Genomic DNA, 12,622 nt, shown 5'->3' on the forward strand with positions numbered 1-12,622 from the left:
AGTATTTCCATGAATTGAATTATAATGCCTTAGCAAATAGGGTAGCAAATACTGTACCTACTTCAGTTTACTGGCACCAACTTATCGCTTTTTTTCGGACTGCAACAAACATGTGTCATTATTATTGTCTGTCGTATTACTGTTGGTCCAGACGTTTTATAGATTTGCTTTAACCACCATGGAGGTTTATACCTCCATGCTTTAACGTTGAGCAGTATAATGACCTTATACATTCTGGGTAAAAGGCCAGCGATAAATTTTTGGTTATAGTTGAAAAACAACACTGTGTGTGGTCGATGACCTAGCTCCCGGCGGGATCATGGCCAACGGTTTTTTAAAGTAATCATTCAAAATCTAGAGTTTGTAAGTAAAAGACACCTTTCATCGCAATTTATATATTAAATGCTTCAATAGGCCTAGTAAGATTAGTCTAATATAATGTCGAAGGAAGACGCTTTGTTGAAGATCCGAGAAATAGATGAAGAAGTGGCCAACATTTTAACAGGTTCGTAGGCCTAATAATTATATTTTAATCTGCCAGCAGTCTAGGCCTAGCCTAGGCTCCTTCCTAGTTAGTAATACTGTAGGCCTGGAACTAGTAGGTCTAGGCTAGCCTACTATGCCTGTACTGACGGACAGGTGTATAGGTTTAGCTTAGCATTTTAGTTCAGACATTGACAGAGGGGACAAATATTGTCGGACCTATTTCAGCTAGGTATAAGGAAGGCCTAATATAATAGATAATACAATACAATTATAATGTAACAGTTATTTTGTAATGTAGCCATGAAATATCTACGAAGGATTATACTGTACTGTATTATATACACATATTCCAATGAGAAATATAATGACATTTAAAAACACTTCTTTATATTTAATTAATTGTACACACTAAGTAATCCCCGAAGTGATCACATCGATATTGAAACTTTATGTTTTTAACTCTAAATTTAAAAAAAAACATACTAAAAAAACAAACAAAAAACATACGTACTGCATAACTAAAATTGTTATATTAAATTTCTTTTTAAAAAACTGTGTTATTTACAATATCTTAAATTATTTGTTAGGTAATTGAAGAAGTTCGAAGGATACTAATTATTACTAGGCAAAGAGGAATGAAATACAAAAGAAAGCTTTTTAAAAAAGTGCTTAGCAAATTTTTCCAAAGAAGAGAATAATATAGTTTATTTTGGTATTTTAAAGAGAAACACCAGTCCTCCATCTGGTAAGTACAGTGTATGTTTTTGTACTTTTATCTATTCATAAATAGTTTTATAATGGACCAATGGTAGTGAGGAAAATACGTGTACATATTGTGTACGTATTTTTAACAGCTTGGTTCGACTCAAGCTAGTGTCATGCACTCCTCCCTTTGACAACTAAAATTAAATAAATGACTTATGAATATTAATTTTTGACATATTAATGCTCTCCTGGCCAGCCCACCCTTTCCCCTTCCTTTTACATTGACCACCTACAAAACTGTAGGCTACATTATTAAAAATTTGAGCTACAGTATATCAAGTTTATGTCCATACATTATTCCACTCATTTAAATAAATTTATATAATATAATGTTTTCAATTTGTTATTTTTGGTTAGGTTCAAAGATAACCCATATGTTGTCAAATCTGTCAAACATATTGTTGGGAAAAACTCATCAAAAAAAGTCTGCCGACCTTGAAGGTATTTAGTGTTTTTAAAAATTTAAAATACTAGTAACATTATGTACATTAAAAAAAAATATCTTAAAGTGTTTTTTTAAAATCAAATTTATCTTAGCTTAAAATTCGAGGTATATACTATGTTTACAATAATTTATTAAAATCAAACAATTAAACAAAATTTACATTTAATTGTATGATTGTTATTATAAACATTGATACGGAATAAAAACATCAATCAGGATTGAGCACCGTTTTGCGTATTGTCTTCCTAAATAGTAATATTAAAAATAAATTTAGACCCTAATAATTTAACTAAAAATAATAGATACAGCCAGGCCTGTCTTTGGGATCGGTATAAACAGGGCAAAGTTTGTGATTAAAAAGTTCAAATGCATATTCCACCCACCCTTATGTCTTATAATGTAAAATTATTCTTACCACCGTTCTAATATTGCGTCATGTTTTTGTGTTTACCGCCCCAGATATAGGACTCTAAAACCACACCGTACCCAATTAGTTGATGATGTTACACATATTTTAAATACAGTAATAACTAAAACTATATAAATCTCTTTTCATTTTTAGGAACATGAATAAAGATCCAGAATCCTGGTCTTCACGCCGATCAGGTAATATGCCGGTATTGCTTTTGGACACAGAAATGGCCTACATTAAAGTTTAGCAAACAATTCTAACTACAAAGAAAGCAAAATTAGATGAGGCTCTAGTTACTCTCCTCTCAACTTTTTACCTTCTGGATTTCGATTATCCAAAATGAAAAGAAGTAGGCCTCACTATCCTTTAACAGTTAGTGATTTGTGATGAAAACACACCTGTACACTTGACAAAGGCTGTTGAATCATCATTAGTATACATTAATAAATTTAAAGACACCTAATAGTTTAAAGCCCAGGTGCGGGAGAAGAATTTTACGAAATTTGTATTTTACCATTTTAATGTTTTTAAGTTTTCTTTTGATGGCATTTTATTATTAATAAAAACAAGTTTGTTTTAAAGAAGTTGTATATATTATTGTACCTAATGTCATATAAATTGTAGTTCTTAATGAAAATAACAGTATTGTTAATATTATGTTTTATAACATTCTTGAATTTATTTGTTTAAGTAAAATATTACTTAAAATGAGTATTCATTTATCGTTCTTAAAATAAATTTTTAATGATTTATATTTTATAGAATTCTTGTTTCAAGCAATTTTTTTCCCAATATAAGTAAGAATTTACGAATTTTAATTTGATAGAATTCTTGTTTCAAGCAATACTTTTCTTAAAATAAGTAAACATTTACTGGTTTTTATTTGATAGACTTCTTGTTTACTTATTTTAAAAAAAGTTTTGCTTGAAACAAGAATTCTACAAATAAAAATCGGAATATTCTTACTTATTTTAAGAAATATATTGCTTGAAACAAGAAAACTAAAAATATAAATCGGAATATTCTTACTTATTTTAAGAAAAATATTGCTTAAAACAAGAATTCTAAAAAATACAAACCGGAATATTCTTACTTATTTTAAGAAAAATATTGCTTGAAACAAGAATTCTACAAATAAAAATCGGAATATTCTTACTTATTTTAAGAAATATATTGCTTGAAACAAGAATTCAAAAAATACAAATCGGAATATTCTTACTTATTTTAAGAAAAATATTGCTTGAAACAAGAATTCAAAAAATACAAATCGGAATATTCTTACTTATTTTAAGAAAAGTTTTGCTTGAAACAAGAATTCTACAAATAAAAATCGGAATATTCTTACTTATTTTAAGAAATATATTGCTTGAAACAAGAAAACTAAAAATATAAATCGGAATATTCTTACTTATTTTAAGAAATATATTGCTTGAAACAAGAATTCAAAAAATACAAATCGGAATATTCTTACTTATTTTAAGAAAAATATTGCTTGAAACAAGAATTCAAAAAATACAAATTGGAATATTCTTACTTATTTTAAGAAAAATATTGCTTGAAACAAGAATTCAAAAAATACAAATCGGAATATTCTTACTTATTTTAAGAAATATATTGCTTGAAACAAGAATATTAAAATTAAAAATCGGAATATTCTTACTTATTTTAAGAAAAATATTGCTTAAAACAAGAATTCTAAAAAATACAAATCGGAATATTCTTACTTATTTTAAGAAAAATATTGCTTGAAACAAGAATTTTACAAATAAAAATCGGAAAATTCTTACTTATTTTAAGAAATATTTTGCTTGAAACAAGAATTCAAAAAATACAAATCGGAATATTCTTACTTATTTTAAGAAAAAAATTGCTTGAAACAAGAATTCAAAAAATACAAATCGGAGTATTCTTACTTATTTTAAGAAAAATATTGCTTGAAACAAGAATTCAAAAAATACAAATCGGAATATTCTTACTTATTTTAAGAAAAATATTGCTTGAAACAAGAATTCAAAAAATAAAAATCGGAATATTCTTACTTATTTTAAGAAATATCTTGCTTGAAACAAGAATTCAAAAAAATACAAATCGGAATATTCTTACTTATTTTAAGAAATATATTGCTTTAAACAAGAATTCTATAAAATACAAATCGGAATATTCTTACTTATTTTAAGAAATATATTGCTTGAAACAAGAATTCAAAAAAATACAAATCGGAATATTCTTACTTATTTTAAGAAAAATATTGCTTGAAACAAGAATTCTATTTTAAAAAATCGATAAATTGTTACTTATTTTAAGGCAGATACTGCTTAAAACAAGAATGAAAAAAGCAATTAAATTCTTGGTAAGAATATTGTTCTTAAAGTATTATTTCTTGGTAAGAATAATTTTCTTGATAAGAATTTGTGTGATTCTTGTTAAGAATTTTACGATTCTTGGTAAGCCAAAAAGTATTGAAATACGGACAAGTCAAAATTTACTTGTTTCAAGAAATATTTTGCTTGAAACAAGTTTTTTTTTTCTTAAAACAAGAATCAGAATTTTGCTGTGTTGTCATGATTTCTAAACACCATCAACCAATTCGAGCGTTGCATTTATAGCTATACTACACTTTGTCATAAATCACGTTGGTACTTGTTTTCCAGTCGACACCGAGTTGGGTTATTTTTTTAATTGTTAAAGTTGAGAACAACCAACGGTAATGATGATGATCAAGCCGGGCAACCAATTCGAGCCTTGCTGGAGTTTTGGAAAACCAAGAATGCGTAAAACAAATGATGCTTCAACATGCTTATGCGTGGGCTGAAGACAAAATATTAGGCCTAAATTGAATTGGCTTATTTTTATTATAATTTATAGTTTTACTTATTTTTTTTTATTGTTATTATTTTAGTTATTATTTACACAATCAGTGAAAATATTTTGCTATAAAATTATGATTACGTTATTTTGAACCTTTTGTTATCGTTAAATTTATAAACACAGTTCAACAATTGTTAACACATATTTCATTCCTATTCATGTCAATCGAATTTCATTTAACTAAAATGTTTCGATTTCCCCTTTTTCTAACAAATCGGAATTGGAAAACCTTATTCTTGATGGTAATAATTATGGTATAATAATCACCGTATGTATTACACTGTATAATCGATGAAGGAAACATTCATGTGTAAATATAAAAAAAGTTTATCATTTATTCAGTGTATAGGCTTTACTGGTAATTGTGTTAAAATAAGTGCAAAGTATGGATGTGCTGTCTATAATGCAAAAGCTAAAGATACCTATCATCTCTAAAGTGAAACTATTTGCCAATTATTGCATTCAACACAATTCTAAGTACTGAAGACGCTGGAAATTGCAAACAGACTTTGTAAGTGAACGAGAAAAATTTGTTAAAATGCTACTAAATGCTTCTCCGTGAGAGTTAAATTTTAAATGTGAACGTACCCCCCCCCCCCCCCCCAAATTCATCAAATGTGCCATGACAAGGACAGTAATCGGTGATACCATACAAAACACACATTTAGCTTTGATTAAATTTAATTCAATAGTTTGGAGTCATTTTATAACAAGTTTCTCTTTCGGATGTAATTTCCAGGGTTCGAATTGTATACGATTAATAAATCTACGTATCTGTATTATTTGTTCATGTAGTCGACATGTATGCTGTTGTACACACAGCATTGCCTACACTTATTTATTTACGCCTAAACTTCACTACAGTTCAGTAGAACCTCTCATTTAGAACACCCTATTCAGGGAAGAGAGTCTGGCCAATTTTGAGAGAGTCTGGCCAATTTTGACTAAGATCTTCAAATTGCTACCGTAATGCCGTAGACGGTACAGCCAGCATCGAGCACCGGTGGAAGGACTACTACTATTCCAGCCTATCTTGATTAGTAGTCGCTACCCCTACTGACAACACGCCCTGCCAGCGCGTCAGTATATGGCAAAAAACCCACATAACAAATATGGAGAAAGTTTATATAGGAGGCCGTAGAGCCCATGGCCATAACGGGCGCAACATTAGTTGCAATTCGACCAGTAAAAGCATTGAAGGAGCTTCTTCTTCGTATGATGTTTTGCAGTCAAAGCCTTCGGGAAGCTGTAAAATGGATGAATGTAATAAATCTGGTCACAACGGGAAAACTGAAATCAATATATGCACTTATAATGTCAGAACTTTGAGAAAGGAAAATATCGAAAGCCTATTAGAGGAACTAGATGGATTCAAATGGGATGTTATTGGGCTAGCAGAAACCAAGATACATGGTGAAGGATTAACTGAACTTGAGGGAGGTGTATGGCTTTACAACAGGGGCAAAACAGAACAGGACAAAAATGCAAAAGGAATTGGATTCCTGATTCATACGAAATTTAAGGACTATGTCAAAGAAGTAAAAAGTGTCTCTAATAGGGTAGCATACATGATGGTACAACTAACAGGAAAAACTGAAATGTGCATCATACAAGTTTATGCTCCCACAAGTGATTATGATGATGCAGTGGTAGAGGAATTGTATGAAGACATCAACAAGATCATGACAGATTTTCCAAGTACATATACAATACTAATGGGGGACTTCAACGCTAAAATTGGACAAAGAGAAGAGGGGGAAGAAAACATAATGGGAACATTTGGATTAGGAGAAAGGAACAAGAGAGGAGTTAGAATGGTAGAATTTGCAATGGAACACAACCTAAATGTGGCAAATACGTATTTCAAAAAACACAAAACTAGGTACTGGACTTGGGAGAGTCCCAACAGAAAACACAAAAACCAGATTGACTACATACTAAGCAACCAGCGGGGAATAATTCAGAATTGTGAAGTAATAACCAGTGTAGATATTGCAAGTGACCATAGAATGGTCAGGGCAACTCTCAAAATCAACAAAAGACTAGCCAGGCTGAAGTTCATCCAAAATAAAAAGAAGAGAAGAATTAACATCATGAAGTTGAAAGAGAATAGAGAGGAATTTCAACTAAAAATAAAAAACCGCTTCGCAGGGTTGGAGTTGGAAGAGTCGGATATTGATGAGCAATGTAATATGGTGACAACCATTATGTTAGAAGAAGCCAGAGCTGTAGCTCCAGCAGAAAAAATAAAGGTCCAAAGATCGGAGGAGGATAAAGAAATAGAGGAGTTAGATCAAAGAAGGAAAGAACTTAGATTAAAAGAAACAATGTCTGTACATGAAAAGGTGGAATATGCTGAAGTAGTGAAAACAGTGAAGAAGAAGCGCAGACAAAGAAAGAGGCGGAGAACTGCTAAATTCATCTTAGAATCACTGGAAAGAGGAAGGGGGCCAAAGACAATACAAAAAAAGCAATGCAAAAAATCTAGAATGAGTAAACTAAAGAAAAAAGATGGAACTGAAACCTCAAAGAGATCTGAACTGCTAGATATTTGTGCAGATTTCTACCAAGATCTCTACAAATCATCAACCCAACAGTCTGAACATATAAACATTTCATCAAGAAATACAGATATACCACCGATACTGGAAAAAGAAGTGGAGGAAGCATTAAAGAGCATGAAGGATGATAAAGCACCAGGAAACGATGAACTTACAAGCGACATCATCAAGCAAGGAGGAGAGGAGATAATCCAACAGCTAATAAAACTTTTCAACCAAATCTTAGTGATACAGAAGATACCAAGAGCATGGAAAGAAGCCAAGATCATTCTTTTGTTCAAGAAAGGGGACAAAGCAGATGTTAAAAACTACCGTCCCATTAGCCTCTTGTCTCATCTGTACAAAATCTTCACTAAAATAATCCATAACAGAATAAGAGATGTTTTAGACAACAACCAACCTAGAGAACAAGCAGGTTTCAGAGCAGGGTACTCGACAATAGATCATCTACAAGCAATAAACCAGCTAATTGAAAAGGCAAGTGAATACCAACTCAAACTCTGTCTTGGCTTTGTGGATTACCAAAAGGCATTCGATTCTATTGATCATTTGGATATGTTTGAGGCGCTCCGAAAAATAAATGTTGATGAAGGTTACGTCAGAATCATAGAAGATATCTACACTGATGCAATAGCCAGAATCCATATTGATAATGATATATCAAGAGAGGTTCATATACAGAGGGGGGTACGACAAGGTGATACTCTGTCCCCAAAGATATTCACAGCAACCATCGAAGAAGTATTCAAAAAGGCTCAGCTTAATGGAGGTATAACTATTGATTGAGAAATGCTTACAGACCTCCGTTTTGCGGATGACGTGGCATTGATTTCAACATCAGTTGCAGATATGAAAAACCAACTCTCAAGTCTGAATAAGGAGAGTAAATCAATCGGACTAACTATGCACAAAGACAAAACAAAATACATGACTAACTTTGACACACAGGAAGACATTGAAATAGAGGGCCGGAAACTAGAAAAAGTGGAAGAATATAAATATCTAGGACAAACACTGAAAATGGAAGACACCACGAAGGAAGAAGTTATGTTAAGAATAAAAGCAGGATGGATGAATTTTGGCAGACACAAACACATGTTGACTGACAAGAGTATACCAATGTCACTGAGAAAGAAATTATTTAACCAATGTGTGCTATCAAGTATGACATATGGTTCAGAGACATGGGCAATAACAAAGGAACTTGAACAGAAACTTACAACTACTCAAAGAGCAATGGAAAGGAAGATGATGAACTTATCGCTTCGAGACAGGGTAAATCATACAATCATAAGAAAAAAGACAGGTGTTACAAATATAATGGAGAAAGTAAGACAATCAAAATGGAGATGGGCTGGGCATGTGGCGAGATTTCAAGATAATAGATGGACATACAGATTAACAGAATGGCAACCAAGGGTAGGAAAGAGGAAAAGAGGAAGACAAAAAAGAAGGTGGAGAGATGATATAACAACATACATTGGAACGGCTGCATGGACTAGGACAGCAAGAATTAGACAGAAATGGAAATGTTATGAGGAGGGCTTCATTCAACAATGGATGAACTAATTGCCTAGATAGATTCAGGGAACGAGAACTCTGAATGCCAAAAGAAACAACACTACAAAAGCAAACAGAAAAATGACTAAATATCCATCATTATTAATACTTTGGTACTTTCTCTGGGACGAAATTTTGTATTTTCAATTCTTCTAGATTTATTCAGTCAGTCCAGATCTATTATTAGGAGACAATTTTCGAAAGGTGAGGTTCCAAAGGTGACCTTTTATTAGGTGTTCTTTGTATTCTAGAACCATATGTGGGCGCGACCTAAGATGTTACGCGAGCGAATTGAGCAATGCATCTAGTATTATTAAATATCGTCAACAAAATGATAATGTTACTACTGGACAAGTGGTGGCCAATATAAACATAATAATAACCACCAAATATAATTATTGTTACTCACTCTACCCGAAGACAATTCCTAAACGAATCGGATAGAGCAAAAGAAAAGCAATGCACCAAACGTTGCCACTTTTAAGAATAAATTGAACACCATTAACAATTAATTTTGTAAAAGCATATTTTGCCATTAATTATCTTTTTTTTAATTGTTTGCTTTTTTTGGAAGTCAACAATACTGATACAGATATATGTAACTTGTATTATCATATTTTTGTGACGTCGTTTGTGGTACACAGTACTTAGTTGCATATTTTCCAACTGTGGGTTGGTTTAAAATAGACGAGGTATTTGTAAAAGGAAAAGTTAGGTTGTGCACAACGAATGAATAAATAAAGTGAACGGTACCAAGTAAGATGTGTTGTGTATTTATATTCTAAGCATAACAATATAAGTACTTTATTACTTGTCTCGCTGTTTGCGTTTTTTTTCACGTTCGAACACGGTATCGTTGACCTAAACGCAACTCTATTACTGTTCGCCGAGTGTCGCATTGATTGCAACACACTGCGTTGATTGCAAGGTAGCAAACGCCGCCAAGATAATGTAATGTATATTGGCGCAATGTTCTTAGTACCGGGAGTGTGCAATTTAGTGTTTAAATTTTTTTCTTTTAGTTTTAAACTTTTAAATTTATAATTCGCATTAATTATCGTACGAAGGAAGACAAATTAAATCCACCACTATTAAAAAAGATAATTTGAGCAGAGGCAGATCAACGAAATTATTCTTAAATTATCAATATGTCAGAGAATAAACCCCGACAAATCGTTTTGTAACTAGTGTTTTAACATATGTGTGGTTAGGCCTACATTACAAAGTTATAGGGGGAACCGAATACATTTTCGTGGCAACAGCGATGATTCAACTACAGTAATTGTTGTAAATAGGGGTAGGGGGTGCAAAATTGATAGAATAATAATGATTAGCTTTTTGCACTTGGCATGCTCTCTTCATTGGTCTTCAACTTCATTTATTCGTTTAAAAAATAAAAAAATAAAAATATTTTTTGTTTAGTTCAAGCAAGTTTTACCATTGGAATCTTACTTTTTTATGTATCTCAATTACAACAATTTTATATATTTTTTTGTTTACAAAATTGCTTCAATCGGGTTATATTTTCAAAGAATTTGCGAGTTATAAAATGTTTTATTATTATATAATATTATATTATGTTAAATAAATAAACCCAATTTCTAGATTTATTAAAAGGAAAAAAATAAAATATGCTTTATTACTTACGTTATCTCGGACGTTAACGTCTGCACCAGAATCGATCAAATACTGGCAAACAGTGACATTATTGAAATATGCCCCCACAAAAAGTGCAGTGTGACCATGCTGATGAGAATAAAAAAACTTCAACAATTATCTTTGTCAAACCCCAATTATTGAAGATTAATTAATCATAGGTTCAATTCAATGTTTTCTACCCTTTTATCTTCACTAGAGCACAACTGTTTTTGAAATAATTATCATTATCAATGACTAATTTGGCTATGTGTTTTAAAATAGAATATTATTTTGTGTGTGATAGACACATTTGTTTTTGTTTTTGCATCTATATTATTTGCTCTGAAGTCAATACATATAAGTTTGATTCATTTGTCATAGTTTTTGTATATTTTAAGAAATGTGAGCATTATAAAATAGTTTTAAAAAAATAATTGGGAATAGACTAGGCAGGTAATTTAACTTCTTAAAATTCAAACGTTAAAACTGTATTGTCGTCCAAAAACTATAATATGCCATTTTATAGCGTTGTTTCAGTTAAACACTTCCCTGGGAAAAAGATGCATGTTTCACTTACAAAAAGACAACATAACAGTTACATTCAACTAAATATTGGTTGTCAGTCGATATGACTACTTTTTGTTTTAAATATTACAGTTTTTCAGGTAAATGATAATTTTGATGGTTGATGGACACTTGACATAACGTGTAACGTGTGCATGTGGCAAACGGTTTAGTTTAAATTCGTGTTGGTTTGTCACTATTGCTGAAATCATGTCAGTAATTTTTTTCTCTAATATTTACAGAACGATAAATAATGAACCTAGTAATTGTTCATGATTTTATTGAAATTTGTAATTTGAAATTTAATCCATTTATTATTTAGATTGCTGGAATTGTTATTTGAAATATTGAATATTTATATTATATTATATACTATATTTGATTGATCAATTAATTTCAGAATAACAATTCCATTTCAATTCCAAAAAATACTTCGAAGAAAACGAACAATCACAATAGAATGTTATGTTTTCCCATTTAGTATATTTAAATTAGTTATTATTATTTTCATTATTAATTTTGCTTAATGTTTTTTTTCTTCTTATCTGCATCATTGCATTAATATTCCAGTATTTGTATTTTATTACACATATGACAAACAATGTGTATCATCTACATGATATTACACAGACTGATGTCAATATGTTAATACAGATAATATATTGGTATTTGTATTAATATTTACATAATTGATTTGTAGGCCTACCTGGTCCTCAATGTTTACGCTCTTTGTATTTATAATATGGGTACATATACCAATCTCACTAGTCTTTGCACTTTCCGGGATCTATAAAATGTGAACCGATAATGCTATTAATATAAATCCAACTGTTTATGTAATTTAATGACATGCATTGATATTATTGTTAAACACAAGATAAGAATATTCTATTTTATAAATCGTTGATCATGGCGATGGCGATGACGATGATGATGATGTTTAAATTAAATATATCGTGAAGAAAACTAAAAAAAAGTTGTTGTAAATTAATAAGTAAATTTATTTGTCTATAATATGCTGTACAAAGATGGAAGGTACAACTCTTTTTACGTTTCAACATAATCAAGGTAAAATACTATTACTGATACTACATATTTTTGTCAGTAGTTGCATAGTAAAATCACCTACCTTCAGGCTATTGTCGGCACATAGTTTTATAAGATATTTTTTAAGATCCATTTGTAGTTGCTATACCGTGTACTACTGTAGCAAAACAAAAAAGAAGTGGTTAACAATGGATAATACAAATTGGTTGTAAAATCTTTAATAAAAGGAATGCAAACATGGTGTGTAGAAACAAAATGCTATCAAAATAAACGTTT

At 30.8% G+C, this 12,622-nt stretch overlaps 2 long non-coding RNA genes across 2 annotated transcripts in view; one reads left to right on the forward strand and one right to left on the reverse strand.

Moving 5' to 3' along the window:
• Positions 1-276: 276 nt before the first annotated feature.
• LOC140049518 (uncharacterized) lies at positions 277-1,651 on the forward strand. Its single transcript, XR_011845288.1, has 3 exons — positions 277-505; positions 1,074-1,231; positions 1,609-1,651. It is a non-coding gene; the product is annotated as an uncharacterized lncRNA (long non-coding RNA).
• A 9,092-nt stretch (positions 1,652-10,743) lies between these two features.
• The window catches only part of LOC140048535 (uncharacterized), a 37,757-nt gene continuing 35,878 nt past the window's right edge, over positions 10,744-12,622 (reverse strand). The window contains exons 2-4 of the long non-coding RNA XR_011845088.1: positions 12,429-12,503; positions 12,006-12,086; positions 10,744-10,843 (exon numbers count right to left, since the gene is read on the reverse strand). This is a non-coding gene — a long non-coding RNA (uncharacterized lncRNA). The remainder of the gene's footprint in view (positions 10,844-12,005; positions 12,087-12,428; positions 12,504-12,622) is intronic.

This window comes from Antedon mediterranea, chromosome 5, assembly GCF_964355755.1.
Source record: "Antedon mediterranea chromosome 5, ecAntMedi1.1, whole genome shotgun sequence".
In the NCBI taxonomy this organism is placed as follows: domain Eukaryota; kingdom Metazoa; phylum Echinodermata; class Crinoidea; order Comatulida; family Antedonidae; genus Antedon; species Antedon mediterranea.